At 41.8% G+C, this 13,024-nt stretch overlaps 1 long non-coding RNA gene across 2 annotated transcripts; it reads right to left on the bottom strand.

Moving 5' to 3' along the window:
- Positions 1 to 1,287: 1,287 nt before the first annotated feature.
- LOC139606114 (uncharacterized) lies at positions 1,288 to 7,651 on the bottom strand. 2 transcript variants are annotated; one of them, XR_011684550.1, is made up of 4 exons: positions 7,250 to 7,651; positions 3,243 to 3,300; positions 2,591 to 2,645; positions 1,288 to 2,398 (listed from the first exon to the last, which is right to left on the bottom strand). It is a non-coding gene; the product is annotated as an uncharacterized lncRNA (long non-coding RNA). The 2 variants fall into 2 exon arrangements; XR_011684551.1 differs by lacking the exon at positions 3,243 to 3,300.
- Between the last annotated feature and the right edge of the window lie 5,373 nt (positions 7,652 to 13,024).

Genomic DNA, 13,024 nt, shown 5'->3' with positions numbered 1-13,024 from the left:
GATAAACTAGGGAGTCTGGAGCTTCAGTGTGTGTTTTCACTACACACACTGTCTAGCTGCACTGACTGTTGCAGTTTCTTCCACAGGACAGGACCTGTGGCAGCTGGTTCCCTGGTGGAGATGTCCCATCACCGATCCCTCTACTGTACAGCACTTTGGGTGTCATTTGGATGGTGTGTGGTATTCAGTGTGGTGTAGCATCAGGACCCCTTCCCCCTCCCTAAACTTTCTCAGCCACGGTGAGCCCCTGGACCTGTCCCTGGCGTTTTTTTTATCCAGGAACAGCTTTATGGGCCTGTAAGGTATTTTATATTTGGAATCAGGTCTCCAGTCTCTGGTGTGCTCAGATCTGTGGCCTTTGTTTGGTGTGAACCCTAAAGTGGGCTAAAACCTGAAGTAATTTCCTTGGGGTGAAATTCCCAGAGGTGGCTTTGCTGTTATTCCCTCACCCAAACCCTAATGAAGAGACGACATTAGAGCTGCACCACTGGCCTGGAAAAGTGAAACTGGGGCCTCCCCTGGAGCCAGAACAGGGACGGGAGCTCACCGGCGAGTGTCTGGTGGCCAGGCCTTGACCCATGGGGCCCAGTATGGCCAAACCCAAAGAAGCAACATGGAAACACTGCCACATGAACCCGCGGGGATGGACATTGTGGCAGCATGCATTGCAAACCTGGAGATAGGCAAAAGCGGGGACCTGGGCATGCAGATTGTTGGCCAGTGTCACAGACTAATCCTAGGGACAAGTTGTACAGCCAGTAATTGATAACTACAAATGCCCAACATTGTTTACTTGCTGCTGCTGCTGCCTCTTAATGCTTGATGCGCAAGTTTTGTTTCCACACACGTCTGCACATGCATATGATGCATAACTGATCTCACAACGGTAGAAGTTGAGTCAAGGACAGCCTGACAAGCACACTTTGGCTATCTGTAATCAGAGCCCAGGATTATCTGCTGTCCTCTCTGCATGACAAGCTCCAGGCTTTGTCAACAGGACACAGTCACACCCACAAAAATGACAGAAAACAACAGATACAACAGGTAGAAGTCTAACAAACTTGTAATTTGCTGACACCACAAGCGGGCAGTAAATTACATGATGAATGCAAACAGGCATCAGATCCATTATGGGACAGAATACTGTTCTGAGATCAGATGTTAGGAGATGTAATACAGACCATCAGTCTGTCAGCCGCCTGGCTAATATGTTTTTGTCCAGTACTTTGCTCCTGAAAAATGTAGTCTGATGGACATCAGAGGTTAGAGATGTGTTTATTAACACGTCAAAGTGAAAAAATATAATTCATATATACATTATTAATATAAAATATGTTTTACCTCCAAAACACTTTGAATACATACTCTCTGTGTTTTGGCCTCGGAGTCTTCATTTGCATCGAAATAAAATGTGGGCTATTTAAAAACCAGATGGTTAAGACACTAAGGAAACTGCTTTTTCTGGTGTTTGGTGACCCCACTGAAGTCACGCTGTGAGGCTTTACGCCACATGAAGACTCTCATCTCTCCGTGTTTGCTTACCCTGGCTTCTGTGGCTTAGTTTGTTTAGAGGAGACACAGTGAGCATGTGGCGACAAAAGTGACTGTAAATCAATGTAAGCAGGTAGCAGAGATTAAACAGGTCATTAAACGCACATATTAGTCATGTTTGTAAAGCACATTGTATCTCTCTGTTTATTTTATTGGGATATTTACATTACGTGGGCAAATTCAATGACAATGAATAACATTATTCATGACTACATGAGCAATCCCGCTTTAAAAACTTGTTCAGCTCCAGTTATGATCCATTTTGATTTCTGTCAGTTATGATTTTCACATGTTGAACAGGGAAAGAAAAAGAAGGTTTTCATATGAGAACATATGGTGTCCAGTTTATAGCTTTACTGAACTGATTGTAAAGACGTCTGACATATACAGAGTAGCAGCAGAGACACAGTTCACCCATGTGATTGCACTACCCAAATTGAAAACACGAAGTGGATATGGGTAATTAATTTCCAAGATGGACACCCTGCTTTATTCTCAAAGCAAGAACAACTTATGATTTATATCCAAACCAAACAATCATTGAGATGCTAATACTATTAATGATTCCTCTGAAGAATCTTTTTTTAGGTTCATGTAATATCAGTTTCTTTCTTGTGTTTCAGTTTACTTACTGCCAAACTGGCAGCTGCTTCTCTCCCCTTTACATCAGCTACTAATAATAATGGACATTTGTTTTCCAAGCAAATACACAGGCAAATACAGACATTGTTGACTGATGCTCTCCTTCTCAGCAGGACAATACTCAAGGACCATGATGACGAGCTCCTCACCCAAAGAGAAGTTATCAGTTGATTTATTGGAATAACCAGCTTCAGGCTATTCAGTGCTGAAACATCAACAAATCAAAAAAATTATTCAAGTTTGTTAGTTTTTGTATTTTACGAACTGAAGCAGGGTACAGAGGTCAATACGTCTAATTGATGAATATGTGTGTGAGTGTTAATTAATTAAATCTACAAATTGATTCACTTTCAGGTATCATTTGAAGCTTCAGAAAAAAAAGTATTTGCAAAGTCACCTCATAGAAGTTTTGCCAAGTCCAAGGAGCGTGGAGCATCACGGTTCTTATTTTCCTGTTTATAAAGCAGAAATACAATTGGAACAGCAGCTCACAGTAGATTATCAGAAGAAGTAGAAGAAGATTAAAGTTAATTCAAATATGAAACTGAATAAACTCGATTATCATTAAAATTCTTTATAATCGAATGTTAACCATTTTACAAACACAGTGCCCAGCGGATACAGTCAGTGACAGGTTTGGATTTTGCTCTCTGAACATTAACATTAAAACCTGGCAGCTGCAATGTGACACCATGATTTCAGGAAGTTGCTGCAACCAGCTGCTCACCAAAAAAAAAAAAAAAAAAAAAAAGTTCCAACATGAAGAGTCATTTTCATAACCCTATAAAATACTGTAACCTGACAGAATAAAGAGTCCTAAAATAGAATTTAATCAGTCCAATTTATTCTTTCATTCATTGGGTTGAAAGTTGAAAGTGAAGTTCTATGTTAATGTCATTCAGAGTTAAAGAAAGTGTTCCCCTCCTCATTGAATTCTGTTGCACAGGATGACGCCCAGTGTTTTAGGATCAGCTGAAACAGAATAGAAACGATGAGACAGCTCAAATAAACCGTGTCCACATGCAGTCAGTAGTTGCACAGTCTGGTACCTTTGCGATTCATGATAATATCACTGTCCTGTCTCTCTTGTAGTGCAGTGATTTCCTCCTGTTAATAAGAAACAGCAGAAGACAGTTTCTGAAAGCTCATCCTCCCTCTAACACCACTCTGTGGAATATAAAGTTAGCTCAACTTTTAATGTTATTCGTCTCTAGTATAGGAGCTACTCTAAAGACACAGTTTGTTGTAGTGTCCCCGAGTCCCAGAATGTCCTCCCAGCTCACGCCTGTGAACCGTGTCGAGTTCACTGGTGTTTTATGAAGGAGAGTAGGATCCCTGTGGAGAGTGGGCTGTTCCAAAACACTTTACATGTGATGAATGTGATGGACTGTCGTGTAGAGAGGTGCATTTCATTTGTTATTATCAGGGGACTTTATGGATGGATGACTGCAAGAGTAGCAGAATATGTTTTTTTCCTTCACACATCGATTACAGTAGAATATGTTTCCTTTCCAGCTGCCCTGGAGACAGCTGACCACTGTAGAACAACACAACTAACCAGAATATAGAAAGCTATGAAAAACTACATCAGGGTGATGCTTAATACAGTCTGTGGCTGCAGTGCTCAGAAACATAATTCTAATGGTAAAGAAACCATAAATATACAGCAAAGGCAGTGTAATCAACAACACAACCTAAAATGATATCATAATGTGTGTCGGCCATTAGCGCTGAAATAAATGTTCCTCTCACAGTCTGGAAATGAGAATATAGTGTTAAGCTGAATAATCTCTGGGTTTTAAAGGAAATATGAGCTAACTGAATACTGTTTCATCATTTTTTCATTAATTTAAAAATGCATTTTAAAGGACTGCACACATATGCATAGATTACCTCCTGCCTTCCAGGTGATCATTTCCTCAGTGTAGAGCTGGAAACAGGATGTTGTTGGCTTAGCTTTAGCTTTAAGAGTGGAAGCAGTTAGCCTACCTTTGTCCACAGTTAATAAATATACCAACCAAAGCCCTGGGACTTTTGAATGAACATCCATCTTTGGTTCACAAACAGAAATGATGGTTCTATGGTTTTACGTGCTGTAACTGTTTCTGGCTGCAGTGATGGTGTGTAGCTTCCCAGAGTCTTGTTGTGAGGTTAGTGAGGTCACCAGGTTTGGCACAATCGTGACTTTACAGAGACCAAAACCAAAACCTGTGCTCACTGACTGACCTAACATACCGAACCATCACTGCTGTGCCTCAGCTACTGCATTCAGTTAAGGCGTATTACTGATTTTCAAGTAAAGTGTCCAGTCACATCATCCCAACCATCATCATCCCTGTCCACCTGAGGAGAATGAATTAGAGTGGAAAGAAGAGCGACCTAGCTGCCACTGCTGCACACTGTGTTAGTAGCACAGTGCAAAATAGGAGAATGAAGGGGGTCGAGGGTCGGGAGAGGAGTTGGTGAGGGTGACTGGTGGCTGATAAAGAAGGATGAAGGTATGGAGGGAGCTGAGGATGAGAGTTTGCCTGGGGCATATTGATTAAACACGGGGTGGGGTGGGGGGGCCTCAGGTCTGACGCGGCAGGGACGAGCCCGAGGCAGCACAGCTCTGTATGGGTGTGTTTGTAAGTGTACCCATGTGCACCTTTAAATGTGTGCCTCTGCGTGCATTGACCCTGGGGCCTCTGTGCTATCAAGAGAGTTTAGCCTGGATCGGCTGCAAGTTCTCCCCCATGACTTTCATCAGACCCAGACCTGACAGCACTCACACAACCAGCAGCACAACAGACACACTGCCAACCACAGGGGGGTCCAGTTCCTACAAACACAATCTACAAAGACAAACTGTGGGTCACTTATTTGGACGTAACGACAAAGCACGAGCTGTTCTCTTTGTCCCCTAATTTCCTCTTCTGTCCTGTTCCCTCTCTACTATTGGCTAACTAAAACCTTCTATATTAAAAATCTTACGAAGGAGAGATGAGCTACGGAGGAGGATGAAAAATCAAAGACCCTCCCTCGCTCTCCCAAAAATGTCTGACTACCCTTCCCTCAGCAAAAATAAAAATGGCACTCTCCCCCTCCCTTTGGTGACCCTCCATGTTGCCTTCCCCTTTAAAAATCTTAGACCCTGTAGCACTCAGTTTCAACTATCTGTGTCAAAAATCTGACTCCTAACTCTAACCTGAAGACACAGGGATGATGCACATATTTTTAAATTCAGTCTGACTTATACTTTCAGAGGATGTCATCATCTCCAGTCATCAGAAATAAATATCAATCAGCCCACAGAAGAAGATGCTGTTCATCACTGTAGGACTTTCCTGAGAGTCATTTATTGGTAGTTGTCAGAGCGTTGTCAATGGTACACAGCAACAGGAGCTACTGACATTACACCTGTTTCCTGTAGAAGTTTACATCAAATCAGGAAGGACTTTGTTTAATGATTCTGCAGAAAAATTTATTTTGTAGTATAAGGCATCTTACGAGTTACATAACCTCAGTCCCCCTACCTTTCTGTCCACAGAGAACAGTATTACCATGCGCTGGCAGAAATCAGTGACGTCAGTAAGTTTATACATCATAGCAGCATTTTGAAACTCAGCAGCATTCAGTGGATATTTTGGTTCATTGACTTTCCCTGTTCCTGTGTGGTCTACGCTTTCCTCCAGTACTCACTTCACGGTTTCCTGTGATGAAGCTTTTAGTTTATGTTATGTTATGTTATGCTACGTTCATTCATTATTCTGGAGATGCTGGACACAAAATTCTCGAGTAGATGAGTTAGTTGAAATCAGACACAGCAGCTCCAGCTCCAGTCAGTGTGTGTAGCTGCCATAACAGCCTATTTATTACGAACATATTCTGAAACATGGAGTAAAAGAAAGGGAAATGAGAGGAAATACAGTTGTACAGTGGCCGGGAAACCAAACAGCTCCTGCTGGAGTATTGGGAGTTCTCTCACTGTGAAAAAGAAAACAAACCAAAATCCACATTTCAAACAAAAACACAAAGAAATGTGCCATTGCAAACCATATCCCCATATGTGAGAGGACTGCCTCCACCAGGCACAGGAGCAGACACAAGCAGAGACAGAAGTAAAACTCTGCTGTGGAAAAAATAGGATAATAAGACTAAAACAGTACTACTGCAGTCAGTTCTGTAAACAGACACAGCACTGCCACAGATTTTCAGTTGCAACACTGAATAAAACCTGACCTACCTTGCACACATTTATTTAAATGCAAACTTAAATATGTTAAATGTATTTGCTCCTGAAGAACTCCAAAGATCTTGTGTGTGGTGAGCTCTGAACTTGTAGATTAACTCATTTTACCTCACTCAAACTAACTAATTCAATGTAACCATGACCTGTGACTTATACACTCACACTGGTCACAACCAACAAGTTGAGCCACATTTTGTTCAAAATCTACAAACTGTAAAAGTAAAATCTGGAACTTCATGGGAGTTAAATGTGGTCAATATTTCTTTGCATGTATAAGGCACAAGATGAATAAGACTTAAGGGAAGGGTGAAGTAAGGGTGAGAGAGAGAAGGAGAGAGAGCGGAAATGATGTGGTTAACAGGAATGCCAGAGAAACAACATTTTTTTAAGTCATAGTCGCCTTTACTTCAAGTAGGTGGAGTGCGTCGCCATAAGCCCCGAGTGCTGCTCAAAAGCACGATGAAACCTAGAAAGCCAGCTTTGAGTGTGCCTCAGAGAAACGCAAAGCATAATCTACTTTCCCTCACTCTCCCTTTACCCTGAAGCACAACAAAGAGCCTAAGAAGAGTGTTTGTGATGCTAATTCTGCAGGAATAAATATGCAACACAAGATTCAGACGCTTTGAGAGAAGAAAAGATGAAGAGTGGTGATGGAAAAAGAAATAGTGCTTTAGGGGGCTGCCAGGAGGGAGTAGACTAATCCTTTAACATAGCCTGCATATCCACTGTACAGAGGAAATGGGAAATTACAACATGCTGGTGATGGAAAAGGAGAAAAGGTTGAATAGAATGAAAAGCAGCCAATCTCAAGTTTTAAAGCATTACCTGCTCTTGTCTCACTGGAAACAATGCACATGTGAGAACCTACATGCCGTCGAATCCTGTGGGACATGTCTTATCCTCAGAAACACTGCTGCAGTCATCCGTCAGCATTTTACAAGGAAAAGCCATAACAGCATGGGGCAAAGCACTTAACACGCCCAGTTGTCTCAAAATAAAACTTAATATCTAGAAAAAAAAAAAATCCCTGGGTGGCCTGTTTGTGTGTCCTCTTACTCACAGCTGCCTCTGTCTTCACGCACAACTCTCCCTGTGCAAGCAGCAGCATAAAGTAAACAGCAGGGCCAGAACAATGGGAGGAATTTTCAACAATATTGTGATCAAATCATATAAATTCAGCTACTGGCCTGAATTTGTGGTCTACATGGTGTTGACCAGGAGATGCTTTGCACTAATGCATGTTGTCAATCAATACATCGCACTAGCAGTGTAGCAACTTTACACAATAATATTCAGATACAATCATGAAATGAAAACATAGCTGCAATAGTTTTTGCTCTAGGAGACAACTGCTGGTAAGTTACATCTGAGAATGTTTTATACTGGACTAACTAATGATACAGCTTTGCAGCAGCTGGCTTCACAGACTGACAAGTACTGAAAGTCTTCATTCAGAGTGTTTCAGGTTAAACTGGACACACATAAGGGGATATCTTTAAGAAGAAGACCTGGAGAATCATTGATAAGGAGCATTGAATTTGCTCTGGCAGCGCATGGTGGAACAACATCTTACTAAGAGGCTTCATGTTAGTTTTTCCTTAAATTTGTCATCATCTGCAGCTTCCTCTCTGAAATAAAGGACCAAAAGTGGTGACATCATGTTCAGACTGTCCAAGTAAACGCCTAGGGGTCGGAGGTGTTATTGCCCCCTCCAGATATGAAGAACAACAACCTGAGTTAAACTGACTCCACATCCCACAGGTTTTCTCCACACACCATGCACACATGATCACTCACAGGTCAATGTGCATGATGGAAATAAAGCAGTGTGTTAATACTGTTGTTCATTACACCCGGTCAGGTGTTTGTCACTGTAACAGGCTGTAGGATGATCTGTCACTGTGAAGCGAGCAGGTTCTGTTGTTAGTCAAAATGCACACACAGTCACCTCAAAGGCAAAGCACCCACCACCCTCAGTAACTCAGTGTAATCGCTCATTGAGCTTTTCTCAATTGCTATTAAAAGCTGAAACCTTTATGATTTTAACAAAGATAAATAACAAACCATTTGAAAGCATACAAGAAACTAAAAGGAGCCACAGCTCCTCCACCGGCCTATAGACCATCTCACCCTTCTGTCCAGTTTGTGATATTTAATCAACAAGGGTGTTGGGCTTGTGGGAAATGGTGTTTGTTAAAAGCACCAAATACAGAGATTGATAAACAACATTTCAAAAAATTCTAATTTAAACGAGTGAACAGCAGGATGTTGACTAAGTTTGTATTCCAAGGCTGAATTAGTGATTTTCATTCTTAAAAATGTGAATGTGGTTTTGAATGAGGTTTTCTTGTTTCTGAATCGTTGCCTGGAGTTTCACTTCAACTTCACACATCATTTCCACGGAGCAAGTGTTTTGTTTTCCAGTGTTGAAAAGACACACTTTACTTTACCCTTCACCAGACATCAAAACTCTAATTTTATTAGTGCTGTATCTTCTTCAGTGAAAGCATCTATGAATTACAGTGTAACTGGACTACTTTTCACTTTGGACCCCATTGTATACACACATTAAGTATGCACATATTAGAAATGACAAGTTTGGAAGCGATCCTCATTTGACATTTCATCAAAACACTATCAAGACATTTTGGCTCAGCTTCTCCCTCTTCAAGGGAAGGAGAAATGACAAATGAGTTTGAACTGGGAATGGCATCAAGAGGGATGAGATTTAAACCTAATTTAAATAACCCAGATCTAAGATGATGTACTGCAGAGCACAGAGAGGTGATAGCCCAATCCGTCAAAAGAGGAGAAGGGAGGGAGGGGGGGAGGGTTAAAGAGGAGAGAATAGGGTGAAGAGATGAAAGGAGGAGGGAGAGGGGATCAAGATGAGAGGGGCTGGGAGTCTGTAGAGGTGAGTGCGATGATCCAGAGTAAAGATGAGAGGAGAGGGAGGTGGGTGAAGGAGATAGCGGCTCCGGCGGTGAGAAGATTAAAGCAACTTCCGTGCGGCGTTCGTCCCATTAATGTTTAACAAAACGCCAGAGCAGGAGAAAAAAATCATCTCCCCCTCCTGTGATCCCTTTCAACCCTGCTCAGGGCCACACAAGGCAACGTGGAAAGGAGACACCACGGATGAAATATTTACAAAAGGCAATCATTTGTTTATATTCCTGACATGAATAATTGTTATTAATGTTTTATTCATGCTGTATTGTTTATTGCCTCCAATCTGAGGAGGACGCCTTTTGAACGTCAACTGAGACAGCCAATTATGGAAGCGTGTTCCTTTTGTATTGTGGTATGTTTGAGAGTGAGCCTTTTGTGGCTTGTCTTTCAAAGAAACAAGGAGCCCTCATTTCCTCTGCCGGGGGGGGGGGGGGGGGGGGGGGTAGTGTCACAGTTTCCCCTAATTGGCTGACACTGAGCCTTCATGATAGATGGGGAGTGCTGGGGAGGAGGAGGAGGAGGAAAGGGGAGGGAGGGTATAAAGGTAAACAGAGAGGTGATAAAGACAGTGTGCAAAGTGTGTACATTTTGTTAGCAGTTGTGCTGAAGAGCAGGGACTGCTAGTGGCAGTTTTCAGGTGCCACGAGTGTTTTAAGTGTAGTTTGCTCACCAATGGCTAACAGTAAATAGTGGAGCGAGTGGGCGAGCAAGAGTGAGGGAGCAGTGGACAGAGGTGTGTTGGTCAGTGCCGAGCAGACTGTGTATGTAGCTGTTCATGTTTACTATGAGACACATTTTGCAGAGCAGAGTTCCTGAACTTTGTGCTGATGCATTTTGCTGTTTAGGTCCTACTGATCCTGCAGCTATATTTACTGTAGCCTTCCACTAAATCTGATCCTAGGCCACCTAATGAGTGTGATCTGTGCTTGGCCCATTCAGATTATTTACTGATGAATCCAGGGCAGTTAATTCTGTAAGGTGTGTGGCCAGGACAGAACGGGGGCCTCAGACCAGCGAGAGAAAATCAAATCAACACGATCACAGATGAGTTTAATAAAAAGACAAACACGGTGTATTACCACCTGATTTTTTTTTATCTTCAGGTTTTAGTGTCAGCTGTTCTCACAGCTCCTCTAGCTGCTGTAGCTGTAATGATACAGGAATGAATAATCATCACTTCAACAGCAGATCATTTAAGTGACATTACTCCAGATCAGGGACTATTTTAATGCAGACTCTGGGCTCTTGAAAAAAGCTGGATGTTAAGATGCTGAAGGAGGGGTTCGCCCAGGGGGCGTCATACAAGCTAGAACCACCACTGCACCTGAAGGGAGAGAGAGAGAGCTGCTGACTCCTCTAAATGAAATATAACTCTGATGCTCTGAAGAACTGGCTGCTCTGTCTTTTCACACAGAGACACAGAGTTTTCGGTTATGAATTTGTTTTTCATGCTCCACTGCATCTAGACCAGATACCAGGTTGGTGCGGTGGAGCTTTTCGTATAATGATGACAAGCCTGACCTGGTCGGGCCTCTAACCAACAAGGAGCCTCAGGAGACAAAATCAAAATATAAATGAATCAAATTAATAAATAAATAAATAATTCAGCTCATGTCTCATGAGGCTTCTGATCGGTTGTGTATTAAGGCGCCGCTGCTGGCACAGATTAAGCCCTGTGTGTAACATGGTGTTAGAGCTTGTTTGAAGTGAAGGCTGCTTCACATTATTAGTAGGGAGGACTCTATTCGTCTTGAAGGCTTTATGGTGTAGAGAGGGAGTAACTTTACTATACTATACTGAAATCATTTCCTTTCAGAAGTCAAGGGATAGTAATGAGATAACTAAAGATTCCACTGATGTGTATCCAAACTGTGGCAGCCATGTCTGCCACTGATACTGAATCAAAATGAGATATTAAGGACAAGGCATAAGAGACTATAGTCCTAACAGCAGCTCTGTGGAGCTGTGCACATCCCTGATGCTAATATGTTCACAGTGACCAGAATCATAAACCATGAATCACAAAGCACTGGACAAAGAGAGATTTTGACCAGAAGATGCTGCTTGATGAAAAGTTCATAGCTGAAGTTGCTACACCTCATTCTGATAAGAACTTAGACTACCAGTCACCAGATTTCATTCTCTAGGGGTCTCTGCAGTTTGCACAACATTTCATGGAAATCCATTAAATCATTGTTCCAGTCTGGACCCATTTTTACCATTTGACCAAATTACATTGCCATAGTGTCATGAATAATAATATTCATTACAGACAAAAGTTTAAAATATTAAATTATGTGTTACAAATTCAAAATTATTAAAAATTATATATCTCATAATTTTTATTTATATAGTTATAGTGAATATTTTTACTTTTGTCCTTTGTAACTTTTAACCCTTTATTTTCTCTTTACTCAGCAGAGGTCGGCTTCCTTATAAAGCTGCTATCCATCCCGTCATTCGCGAACAGCACTGAATCACTCCTATATTATTACACCTAACCAGACTCACTTAAAAGTTGCTTTGAGACCCCTCCTTTGTTCTGTCTGCCGCTCAGTTGGCTTTAATGGCTCTAAAGTTGATTATGGTCAGCAGCTAGATAATCATCTGCTATGGCCTTACTGTAAATAAGCCCGATGGTCAAGACTCTGCCTGCCTCCTTCCTGCTTGAAGCACTGATGTTCTTAGTATTGATTCCACTTGCAGTAAGTACAGAGGACCTCTGTAAACCTATTAAATCTATTAACCAAGTGCTGGCAAATCAAGCTTGACTCAGTAGCACCTGTGTGCTGAACATATCCACTTGTACGTATGTGATACTTTTACACCTTTGGGATCTGCAGGAATCTATCAGTCCTGCATATTTACGAGCCACAAGTTCAGGAAGACACCTCAAATTCAAATGAAAACAACAATGCAGTACAAACTGGCATTTCACGGTCATAGGGTCTACATAGCACAATCTCATGACCGCCATGTGATATCCATCAAGTGGACTTAATTGCCAAAATTCCGGTTTTCAGCTATAAGCTGGGCTCATCCTCTTGACGAGGCTCATTTAGAAGAGAGAAAGCTGCTTTAGTGTGAGAGCGAGAGAACGTAAAAGAGGAGAAAATGAAAGCAACGACCTGAGGTTTGCTGTGGTCTTAATCCACCATGTAGGCTGACAGTGGCAAGGAAACTGCTGTCTTAATCCCAACACAGAGGAGGAGTGGGTGTGCGATGATCCCACATGATAACGGGCAACTAAATTGGAAAAGACACGCAGTGTTAGTGACTCCACATCTCCTCCCACTGAAAAACAAACACTTAGAAGGCTGATCAAAGTAGGTTAATTGAAAATTTCACTTCTTCCTGTATCCCTCATCCAACCATCACTACCTCCAGATGAATCTCCCGTTGCGCTCAAAGATGACAGAGATGTTATATATAGATGTAGAACACCCTCTTGGCAATAAATGCTTGTATGTAAATAGTGTAAAAAATAATATTCAAATCATGTTGTGAGAGTGAGTGGTTGAGTCTTTGAGTGTACTGAAAGGATTCTTCTACCGCTCTGACATCACAGACGGCTCATTTTGACACTAAATGCTTTGGTCAAATGATTAAATGAACTACCACGAGGTTGTTTAGATACATCAAGACAGACAG

This window comes from Trachinotus anak, unplaced genomic scaffold (assembly GCF_046630095.1).
Source record: "Trachinotus anak isolate AG129_WGS33_773 ecotype Australia unplaced genomic scaffold, CSIRO_AGI_Tana_v1 ptg000021l, whole genome shotgun sequence".
In the NCBI taxonomy this organism is placed as follows: Eukaryota; Metazoa; Chordata; class Actinopteri; order Carangiformes; family Carangidae; genus Trachinotus; species Trachinotus anak.
The sequence above is the reverse complement of the archived record's forward strand: the minus strand, read 5'-3'. Positions and strand labels throughout refer to the sequence as shown.